General features: G+C 32.4%; 1 long non-coding RNA gene across 3 annotated transcripts; it reads right to left on the bottom strand.

Annotated features, from left to right (window-relative positions):
* Window positions 1-1,107: 1,107 nt before the first annotated feature.
* On the bottom strand, window positions 1,108-4,092 carry LOC126883219 (uncharacterized). 3 transcript variants are annotated; one of them, XR_007697569.1, is made up of 3 exons: window positions 3,628-4,092; window positions 2,901-3,073; window positions 1,108-1,282 (listed from the first exon to the last, which is right to left on the bottom strand). It is a non-coding gene; the product is annotated as an uncharacterized LOC126883219 (long non-coding RNA). The 3 variants fall into 3 exon arrangements; XR_007697570.1 differs by having other exon boundaries at window positions 3,155-4,092; XR_007697568.1 differs by having other exon boundaries at window positions 2,901-4,092.
* Between the last annotated feature and the right edge of the window lie 7,119 nt (window positions 4,093-11,211).

Here is an 11,211-nt window from a genome sequence, read left to right on the forward strand (position 1 = left end):
ATCTTCTTGTTCACTTGTGAAAATCATGTTCGTCTCGTAGTTAGGAACAAATCTTATGTTTTCGTTTGGAGCACACTTTCTTTTTTCAACGTATCGCCTTAATGTAGGATATGCTAAATTACTTTCTACTGCTGCTTTTCGAATACTCATACCCCTGGTTACTAAGTCCAATGCTGCCCTCATTTGATCAACAGTATGTGCGCCTTTCTTTCTTTCTACTTTCTTAACGCGACCCATCCTGAAAATAAAAATAAATCTAGAAAATTGGAAGGGTACACAGTGAACCATGGTTCATTGTGTCTTAACATAGTTTGGTTCATTGTGTACGTACCGCACCTTGTAACAATCAAAAACCAGTAATTAATTATCTACAACTGTGTATTTTAGAGTTACATCCCTAATAACACAAAACATTCCATGAATGTTCCTAGAATGTACTCACAGGACATTCCAAACATTCCTGGAATGTCCCCAAATGCACACGAATGTCCCTGGAATGTGCTGTGTCAGCATTTTAAATATTCTTAGAATGTTCTGTTGGAACATTCCATGAATGTCTACGAATGTTCTTTGGACATTCACAGTATATGTTTTAGACTGAATGTCTTGTTGGAACATTCCATGAATGTTCTTTGGACATTCACAGTATATTTTTAGACTGAATGTCTTGTTGGGACATTCCATGAATGTTGGAACATTCCATGAATGTTCTTTGGACATTCACAGTATATTTTTTAGACTAAATGTCTTGTTGGAACATTCCATGAATGTCTACGAACGTTCTTTGAACATTCACAGTATATTTTTTAGACATTCTCTGAAATATATCGTCAGTGCTGTGACAATACCTCCTATATCTTTTTTCATGAGGTTTGCAGGAGACGAAAAACATTTTTTAAGGTCACCTCCTGTTGCATACGTAAGTTCTGGCTTGTTTTGTAGTAAATAGATAGTTAAATTTACTGCAAAACAAGTCAAAAAATATATGAAAACAGGAGGTGGCCCAAACAAGTTTTTAGTCTATCTTACAAATCTCATGAAAAAACAGATAGGAGGTATTGTCACATCACTGACGATATGTGGCCATACCAAATAATGCATCCTTGATAAATATAAACATTTTTATTGCAAAAAATTTTTTCATACATTTTTTTAATGTAATTTACTGATATTCCTATAAAAAAATGTGTCACATTTGCTTTGTAAACCTTTCTTTTGCCTTTCATAGCCACATATTCCATTTCCTTCCTGGTTTTTTGTAGACCACTTCTCTCAGCTGATTCTAAAAGAAAATAAAATAAATGGTAATTTTTCTATCCTTTACAATTAACAATCAGAAGAAATATTTACAGGTAATAATATGCATATAATAATAATAATAAAATAAATAATAAATTAAATAATATTTAAATAAATAATAAATAATATTTAATAAAGAAAATAATAAAACATTTTGTATTTTGACAACGACGTCCGATGTGGAAGTAGAAACCATAATAAAGTTATTTTTTCAAGTAAATTCTGGCTTATTTCCCCATTAAAATAGTTACAATAATTACAAAAATGCCACAAAGAAATAGCTTTTTCACAAACTAATAAGTATTTTGTTTTATTATATTTATTGTTTTTATTATTTACTTTAACTTAAGATTATAACTTAATTCTTGTTTTCTATTTCTGATGTTTTTATTTATTTGCATTCAATATTAATCTGTTTTCTTGTATAATCTACTTCGCAATAATTATGTGATATATTGGACTTAAAATGAATTCAAAAATTTTTTGTAATTGGGCAACAATGTCAACTTAGATCTCTGATGTAGATAATGAAGAACAACGGTATCTACAGTTGGAAAAATGAAAGAATAGGGCTTTTCATCAATTGTCATTTGTTTCGAGCTTCTGTCATGTGTCACATAATATTAATATATCTACGTCATATGTCTTTGGTTTGTATCTATTATTGTATATACCAATAACGTATGTCGTAGATATATTAATATTATGTGACACATGACAAAAGCTCGAAACAAATGACTGTGAATGAAAAGCCCTATACCCATGAACGATCACATCAATCACTTATTTTGTATTTGCTATCTTTTTCTATTTTAGAACAAATAGAAAATGATATAAAAACATTAAAAATAAAAAACTGGAGAAAAAAAGCACGAAACAGATCAGAGTGGAGAAGAATCCTGGAACAGGCCAAGACCCAGAAAGGGCTGTCGAGCCAATGATGATGATGATCTTTTTCTATAGGTAACAAACGTTTGTGATTTATAGAAAAAGACAGCAAATAGGGCTTTTCATCAACTGTCATTTGTTTCGAGCTTCTGTCATGTGTCACATAATATTAATATATCTACGTCATACGTCTTTGGTTTGTATCATTGGTATATGCCAATAACTTATGACGTAGATATAGTAATATTGTGTGACACATGACAGAAGCTCGAAACAAATGACTGTGAATGAAAAGCCCTATACAAAATAAGTGATTGATGTGATCGTTCATGGTTATAGGGTTTTTCATTCAGTCATTTGTTTCGAGCTTCTGTCATGTGTCACATAATATTAATATATCTACGTCATACGTTATTGATATAATCAATGATACAAACCAAAGACGTATGACGTAGATATATTAATATATGTGACACATGACAGAAGCTCGAAACAAATGACAATGAACAAAGCCCTATATTGCTTTTCATCGATTGTCATTTGTTTCGAGCTTCTGTCATATGTTATATAATCTGTGTATAATATTAATACAACACGGATTATACGACATATGACAGTAGCTCGAAACAAATGACTGTAAATGAAAAGCCCTATTCTTTAATTTTTCCAACTGTATATTGTAATTGTATTATTAATTGGGTTAAGCATATTACCTGTGTGATATAAGCTATTGGAACAGCACAGTCTCTCAAACGGTTGAAAGTGAAGTTCACGGTTGAAAGTGAAGTTCTGTCAATATCTTTTTCTAAAAAATGTTTTGAACATACTGCTCTATTAACAAATCTGATCAATACTTCATGCCTTCTTCGCAGGATCTTCTGGAAAGCTAAAAATACAAAATATATGCATTACTGAGCATTATTAACAAATTTTAGTTTTAAATAAAAAATATGATTAATGAACTCACAAAATATTATAAAAAGCAGCTTAGAAATTGTTTATTAGTATAGTCGTTTCCCTAGCCACAACTGGCTAGTGATTTTAGTAGGTAATTTTTTTGTTTTTGGCCATTTTTGCCAAAATTACTAACTATTTAGTTATTTTTTTGCCAATTTTACCAAATTGTCAAAATTATTTACTAAAATCACTAGCCAGTTGTGTCTGAGACTAAGTTTAGCGAACCGACTGTACTATTCATACTGTGTATTCATTAGTTGGTACTATTATAGTGTGTGGTCTACCATCCTGTTTATAAACGCATACATTAGCAAAAACGCAAAAAAAATTTTAATTTTACAAATAATCCGTTTGTTATTATCTCTATTTACTATTTTTGTTAGGAATAAGCAAGTTTGTGGCTTATTCGCAATTATTAAAATAATAAATGGATATTTTCTGAAATAGGGGCATGCCTTTGTTTACATATTTGCATATACTAACCTTTGAAACATTATTCCTGCAGATTTTTTATCTACATTGCTTCTGCTACTCCAACTGATTTTATGCACTATATTAATAATACTATTAAAGTTATTATAAAAGTATCCGAATTAAAAAATATTCTTAAAAAGCACAAATAAAAACAAACAACGATCACGCACGGCAAGGTGGCCAAGGCCAAGATGCATGTCAAGATGGCCGAAGCACCGAAGTCTGAAGTGAGGTCATTGGTCGTTTTTAGTCACGTGATGCCCTCTCTAAGCACCATGCACAAATACATGCGCCGTGAGTTTGAAAATGAACATATTAACAAAAGGAACATTGGTAGTATGTTCACAGAATGTCTTATGGTAACATTCCACGAATAATTTAATCAGATGTTCACCGAATGTTCCCTAAATGTCCAGGACATTCAAATATTGATAGAACTTTGGTAGTACATTCCTGGAATGTTGTGTGTTGTTAGGGATACCTAAACACTAACTAATGTATCAATGTACCGTACCACAGAAAATAAATTAAAATAACTCACGCATGTAAGAAATAAAAGCGAAAATGTTTACCTTCAAAATTTTACTCGATGCGTTCAAATTCATATAATCCGTTATAACACGTGCACGTTTCGTGGTAGCAAAACAACAACTGGGATTTAGCTCTAGGTTATCTAGTACGTTCGTACAGTGGTGCCGGCGTTTTTCTAAAATGCGTATTACTAACGAAAGATTGATTGGTTCATTGTGTACGTGTGGTTCATTGTTGAACACATGACCCTACAATTTTTTTAAGAAAATTTTAATGTTCTGAAGCTATTTCCTTGTGGCATTTTTATGATTAATTATATTTATATGGGAAATAAGCCACAATTAAAATGAAAAAATAATTTTATTAACGTTTCGATGCCCAAATCGGGTGCCGTTGTCAAAATACAAAATATTACTGTAAATAATTTTATTTACGTCGAAACGTTAATAAAATTATTTTTTCATTTTAATTGTGGCTTATTTCCCATATAAATATAATTAATCGAGAAAATTTTTTCAAACGGATATAACGTTAAAACAAATGAAGACAAAGTAATTTAATAAACTTTGTTTGGAAGCATATTCATTAATCTTTGAAATAAGACCTTCTAAGTCTCATTTGAGTGCGTAGAAGCCGAGTTACGATTTTGCAATTTGCATTGTGCACTAATTTTACAATATCTTGAGTTCTAATTGTTGGATTTAAGTTTAGTAAACGTTTTTTTCTTCGTTTTTTAATAACGAACAAATTTTATCTGAAACATTTTTTATCTCTTTTAGTTTATGAGCCAGAGCCTTATAAACAATTAAATTGTTTATAACAATTTTTGGCCCACTCGGATCGAATTCCACCCTCGAAATTCGTAATCAGCAGCCAGAAATCCATAAGAAACCGTTGAGTTTGTCGATCAGAATTGAAAAGGACACGGTGACCTCTATTTGGCGCCTAGACTATATACAGTGTCCCATTTAAAAAAAAATGAGAAAATTTTGTATTTGCAAATAGTGATCACACTGTATATTTTATGGCTAAAAGTAAAAGATATTAAATTATTTAAAAATAACACTATGACTTATCGCTTAAATTTTTATTACCTTGGAAGCATAATCCACAATAAACATTTTTCTCAATAAAAATGTAAATATTTCGTAAATTATTAATTTTAGGCCTATAAGACCTTATACAAATTTTTCATATTTTTAAATAATATGTTCAAAAATGATTTAATATATAGGGTGTTCCATTTAAAAAAATACAAATGTGGTTCATACCTTCGTTCTCACTCACTCTGTATAATCGAAAATAATTTTAAATTATAGACGTCTTTGATACACATTAGTTTTGTTATAAACATGTTTTTGTATATCTCATAGTTTAGCCGTAATCAAAGAAAACCAGAGGTTTTGAATTTCTCTTAACACATTGCGTGCCGCGTCGCTCATACCGGGTGGTGAATTGGAAAACGGGCCGTAGGAAACTCAATATCATTTATTGGTTAAAAAACAATAACGTTAATAAGATACCCTCAGCTGAGAAGAAAGTATTAATAATCTTCTTCTTTAAGTGCCATCTCCGCGGCGGAGGTCGGCAATCATCATGGCTATTCGTATTTTAGAGATGGCTGCTCTGAAAAGTTCATTTGATGTACATCCGTACCACTCTCTCAGGTTGCGCAGCCACGATATTCTGCGTCTCCCTATGCTTCTCTTTCCTTGAATCTTTCCCTGCATAATCAATTGGAGCAAGCTGTATCTCTCTCCACGTGTAATATGTCCGAGATATTCCAATTTTCTTGTTTTGATGGTATTTAGGACTTCCATTTCTTTATTCATCCTTCTCAGAACCTCTTTGTTTATAACGTGTTCTGTCCACGATATTTTCAGAATTCTTCTGTACACCCACAGCTCGAATGATTCTAGTTTTTTCATTGATGCAGCATTCAAGGTCCAAGCTTCCATTCCATAAAACAGAGTCGAGAAAACGTAGCACCTAGCCAACCTAACTCTTAGCTCCAACTTCAAATCTCTTGTGCAGAGCACTTTCCTCATTTTGTTAAAATTTGCTCTAGCCTTTTCTATCCTGATTTTGATTTCCTGTAAGTAATCTCCTGTGGAGTTGATCATTGTTCCAAGGTATGCATATTGATCGACTCGTTCGATATTGGATCCGTTTATGACGAGATTTTCGTTATTTCTTTGAGTTTTCGATATTCTCATAAACTTTGTCTTCTTGACATTCATTGTTAGCCCGTATTCTTCTCCAAACTCTGCTATTCGGGTCACCAGCCTCTGAAGATCCCCAATATTTTCAGCTAAGATGACAGTGTCATCCGCATATCTAATGTTGTTAATGGGAACTCCATTTACCTTTATTCCAGCTGTTTCACCCTCAAGAGCGTTTTTCAAGATCTCTTCCGAGTAGGCATTAAAAAGAACCGGCGACAACACGCATCCCTGTCTCACTCCACGTCTGATTTCAATTTCCTCTGACAGCTGATCGTTAACACGTACTTTTGCTCGTTGCTTATAGTATAAATTCGATATAATCCTGAGGTCATTGTAGTCTAGCTTCTTTGATTCCAGGACATGCATTAATTGTTCATGTCGTACTTTGTCGAATGCTTTATTATAGTCAATAAAACAAGCATATATATCTTGATTGACGTCCAGGCACCTTTGTATAAGTATGTTAAGTGAAAAAAGAGCTTTACGAGTTCCCAGGCCTTTGCGAAATCCAAATTGCGTATCATTAATGTCTATGTCTAGTTTATGATATATTCGGTTATGGATGACTTTCAGTAGCAACTTTAGCACATGGGACATCAAACTAATGGTGCGGTAGTCGCCGCATTCTCTTGCGTTTTTCTTTTTAGGGAGGCAAATAAAGATCGACGTCAACCATTCTTTGGGTAATGTGCCTGAGCTATAAATGTTGTTCAAGAGTACCACTAAAACATCAATATGCTGCTCATCTATAATTTTTAAAAGGTCGATAGGAAGCATGTCAGGTCCTGGGCTTTTTTAATAATAAAGATGTTTTATTCAGTCAATAGTGTGAACAGTATCAGTTAAATAGTAACGTGTGATCTAACTTTTACACACATACTATTGTGGCAACTGTATTATATTATATCAAAATTTTGGAATGTGTTTAAATCATGGAACAATTTTAACTTTTGTTTTTAATACAGATTTCAATTATCTATAAATAGCTTTTAATGAAATTAAAAGAAAATAGATGGTTTTGCTTGTTTTCGATTCAGAGGGTTGCACAATCGCTGGACAGCTGTTTCCACTGTTTCAGGCTTTTTCAACAGCGCTAGCGTGCACTCCTCTGAATCGAAAAACAGCTCAACCATCAATTTAAGGAGAATTTGAAAGATCATTCAAGTTCCCATTAGGACGCGTTGAAGCGACATCTCTTAACAAATTGAAGAGTCTCAGATGCAGAATCGACCAATTTAATAAAATTAAAATGGTAAATAGTAATTTAAATCTGAGACTTTTCGTGTTGAAAGTTCTTTCTGGTACATCCTTAATCTGCGACTTTAACAATTTGTAAGACCGCAGACGACGAATGTAGAAAACAAAATTCAGAGGAGTGCACGCTAGCGCTGTTGAAAAAGCCTGAAACGGTGGAAACAGCTGTCCAGCGATTGTGCAACCCCCTGAATCGAAAACAAGCAAAACCATCTATTTTCTTTTCTATCTTTACTCAGATTTGAGTACTAGAAAGTTCCTCTTCTGTCCTTTTCCTAGGCGAATGAAAACGAAATGTGACTGCAAGGAATCCTTTTTGTTTTCTACATTCGTCGTCTGCGGTCTTACAAATTGTTAAAGTCGCAGATTAAGGATGTACCAGAAAGAACTTTCAACACGAAAAGTCTCAGATTTAAATTACTATTTACCATTTTAATTTTATTAAATTGGTGGATTCTGCATCTGAGACTCTTCAATTTGTAGCTTTTAATGACTTTTGATGTAAAATAATTAGGGAACCAGCAATTCAACAGTTTAGAATTTTACATTGAGTTTCCTATGGCCCGTTTCACCACCCGGTATATGAGATACACAGATATTTTGCCAGGGGCCACGTCACTTATTTTTGATATACAAGTATGATTTACTTTCTTGATGTGGATATCAATGGCCCCTGAGACTATTATCCTGATTAAAGCGTGACATATGTTCAAAAACTTTTTTAATATGTAATATAATATAATTAGGTATATAATATCAAAGTGTTTTATTTATATACCGATTAATAACAGTATGTAATTTCACAGTTTAGGACATACACGGGCCCAGAAAGGAGCATTTGATTTTCAAATGGTCGAGTTTTTATTAAATTAACAATTGAAAGAACAGCAAATTAAAATGAATTTTTAGTATAGTCAGTTCGCTAAACTCAGACACAACTGGCTAGTGATTTTGGTAAGTAATTTTGCCAATTTGGTAAAATTGGAAAAAAAAATAATTAGTAAATAGTTAGTAATTTTGCCAATTTTGGTAAAATTGGCCAATAACAAAAAAATGACCTACTAAAATCACTAGCCAGTTGTGTCTGAGTTTAGCGAACCGACTATACAAACAAATTCAAGCATTTAATAATTTCAAAATCTATGTTCATACCATGATACTATAAATAAGATAGGATCTTCCCGTAGCGCAAATACGTCCGAGTTCGCGCATCGCATGACGTAACTGGAGACCGGAATTTGAATTCTTGTTGTTAGCTTATAGTCCAGGCTGTATCGTCGCCCCCGTTAGGTAAGATATTCAGATTCGATGTTTTTGCAAAAACTTACTTAAAAAGAGTTCCTTATAACAAATACACAGAGTGCCGCGCTAGTAAAATTGTTAAACAATTTTTTTAAACAAATTCAAGAAATAAATTTCTTCAATTCGTTTAATTTTTTTAGATTCTTTGGGCCATTATGAACCAAAAAAGTTGTAATTTTTCTCTAAAATTGACTGTTGTTGAGTTATACTAGATTTAAAATCTGAAAAACGCGATAATGGCCATTTTCAAGGATTAATAACTCGGTTAAAAATTATTATTATGAAAGTCAAAAAGTGACTGAATCAAAGTTGAAAGCCCCCACCCCTACAGGACCCTGAAGAAATTTTGTCATTATTTTATTACTGAGCTGTTATTTTTAATTGCTAACCATGAGCGCTAAATGAGGCGGCCGTCAATGTGAGTGCAAATGAGATGCACCATTAGACGGCCGGAATGGTGCATCTCTTTCGCAGTCACTATTGACGGTCGCCTATACGCAGTTAGCGCCCATTGTTAATAAATAAAAATAACAGCTTTAGGTTCTTGTAGGGTGGACTTTAAACTTTGATTTGGTCACTTTCTAACTTTCATATTAATAATTTTTAACCGAGTTATTAATTTTTCAAATATTAAATCGCGTATAACTCGACAACAATAAATGTTAGAGAAAAATCACAAGAGACCTTTTTTGCTTATAATGACCCAAAATATCTAAAAAAATTGAACGAATTAAAAAAATTTATTTTTTTGAATTTATTTTAAAAAATTGTTTAAACAATTTTCTGACAGCGGCACCTCCCGACACCCTGTGGATTTGTTATAAGGAACTCTTTTTTAGTAAATTGGTGCAAAAAAAATCGAATCAGAATAATTTACTTAAGGGGGCGACCATACAGCCTGGACTATACAAGCGCGAGCAATTCAAACTAATCGGACATTACGAAACATTACGAACTTTGGTCTCCAGATACGTCACGACTCTATTCTCTTCGAGATGCGCAATATATTATCTTGTTATTTATAGTATCATGGTTCATACCATTGCAAGAAATTGAAAAATGTTGATGTTAGTGATTTTAAATAATTCTCTAATAAATTAAAACTAGGTAATTAAAAAAATGTAGGTACCTATATTAAATACTAAACTACAAGAAGTATTCAACCACGTGCAAATTATAACTAATTATGTAGTAACAAATTTCTTGTTCAACTGAATACTTCTTATCTCTATGGAATAGGGCTTTTCATAGGTTGTCATTTGTTTCGAGCTTCTCTCATAAGTTGTATAATCTGTGTAGGTATAATATTAATATACACGGATTATACGACATATGACAGAAGCTTGAAACAAATGACTGGATGAAAACCCCTATTTTGACGGAACTAAAATTGTATTTGGCGTAATTCAAAAATGGTGACGCGAATGGTAACCTTACAGTATACCATACAGATCACAAATTATCTATTGTTTGACTGATTTAACGGTGATTTCAAGTATAAATTCCGAATTTTAAATTATTGGCTGGCTTCGGGGTTGTTTCAACCCTATAGGTGTTAATTTTTTTCAGTTTTGATACATTGATAATGATATAAAATTAAATGAAATTGAATAAAATTATTTAAATAAAATAAATCGAATAGAATAGATGCAAATATAATCGAATCTATAATAAGTATTCACTTATCTCGGTACTCAAGTGCCACGCTCTTATTTTGTCTATTTTCGTAACTGTTGAGTATATTGACGTAGGTTAATTTATTATAATATTAGATACTTCAGCTGTTTTGTTTGAAAAAATATGAGCTGGGTCTCTGCATCTCTAAATGGTTACATAAACCTTTTTTTATATTTATAGAGGGGGCTCTGGAATCTTCAAAAGACATATCAGTCCAGGACGCGGCCTGACTGATTTAAGTGCAGGTCCCGGCGATAGTTCCCGAGGTACCTTAAAACGTCTAGGCTATGCTTTTTCTCATGAGCATCTTTCAGTGCGTCACAGTTTTTCGATTTCTTTCTAACGAATTAAATTGTATGTGACAGAAAAACTGCACGTCGGTGATTACATTTCGTCTGTGACATTTATAACATTTATTCTAGTTGTCAATAGATGGCGCTATAATCGAAAAAAAAATTACTAATTATATAATAATATGTCTACGAATATAATCTGTACAATTTATAAGACTATACAAATCAAAGAAAATACCATTTTATAAATGCAATAAACACAATTGATTTGTTTTTCTGCCAAATTGCAAATAAAATGTGACAACTGTCAG

This window comes from Diabrotica virgifera, chromosome 4, assembly GCF_917563875.1.
Source record: "Diabrotica virgifera virgifera chromosome 4, PGI_DIABVI_V3a".
Classification (NCBI taxonomy): Eukaryota; Metazoa; Arthropoda; class Insecta; order Coleoptera; family Chrysomelidae; genus Diabrotica; species Diabrotica virgifera.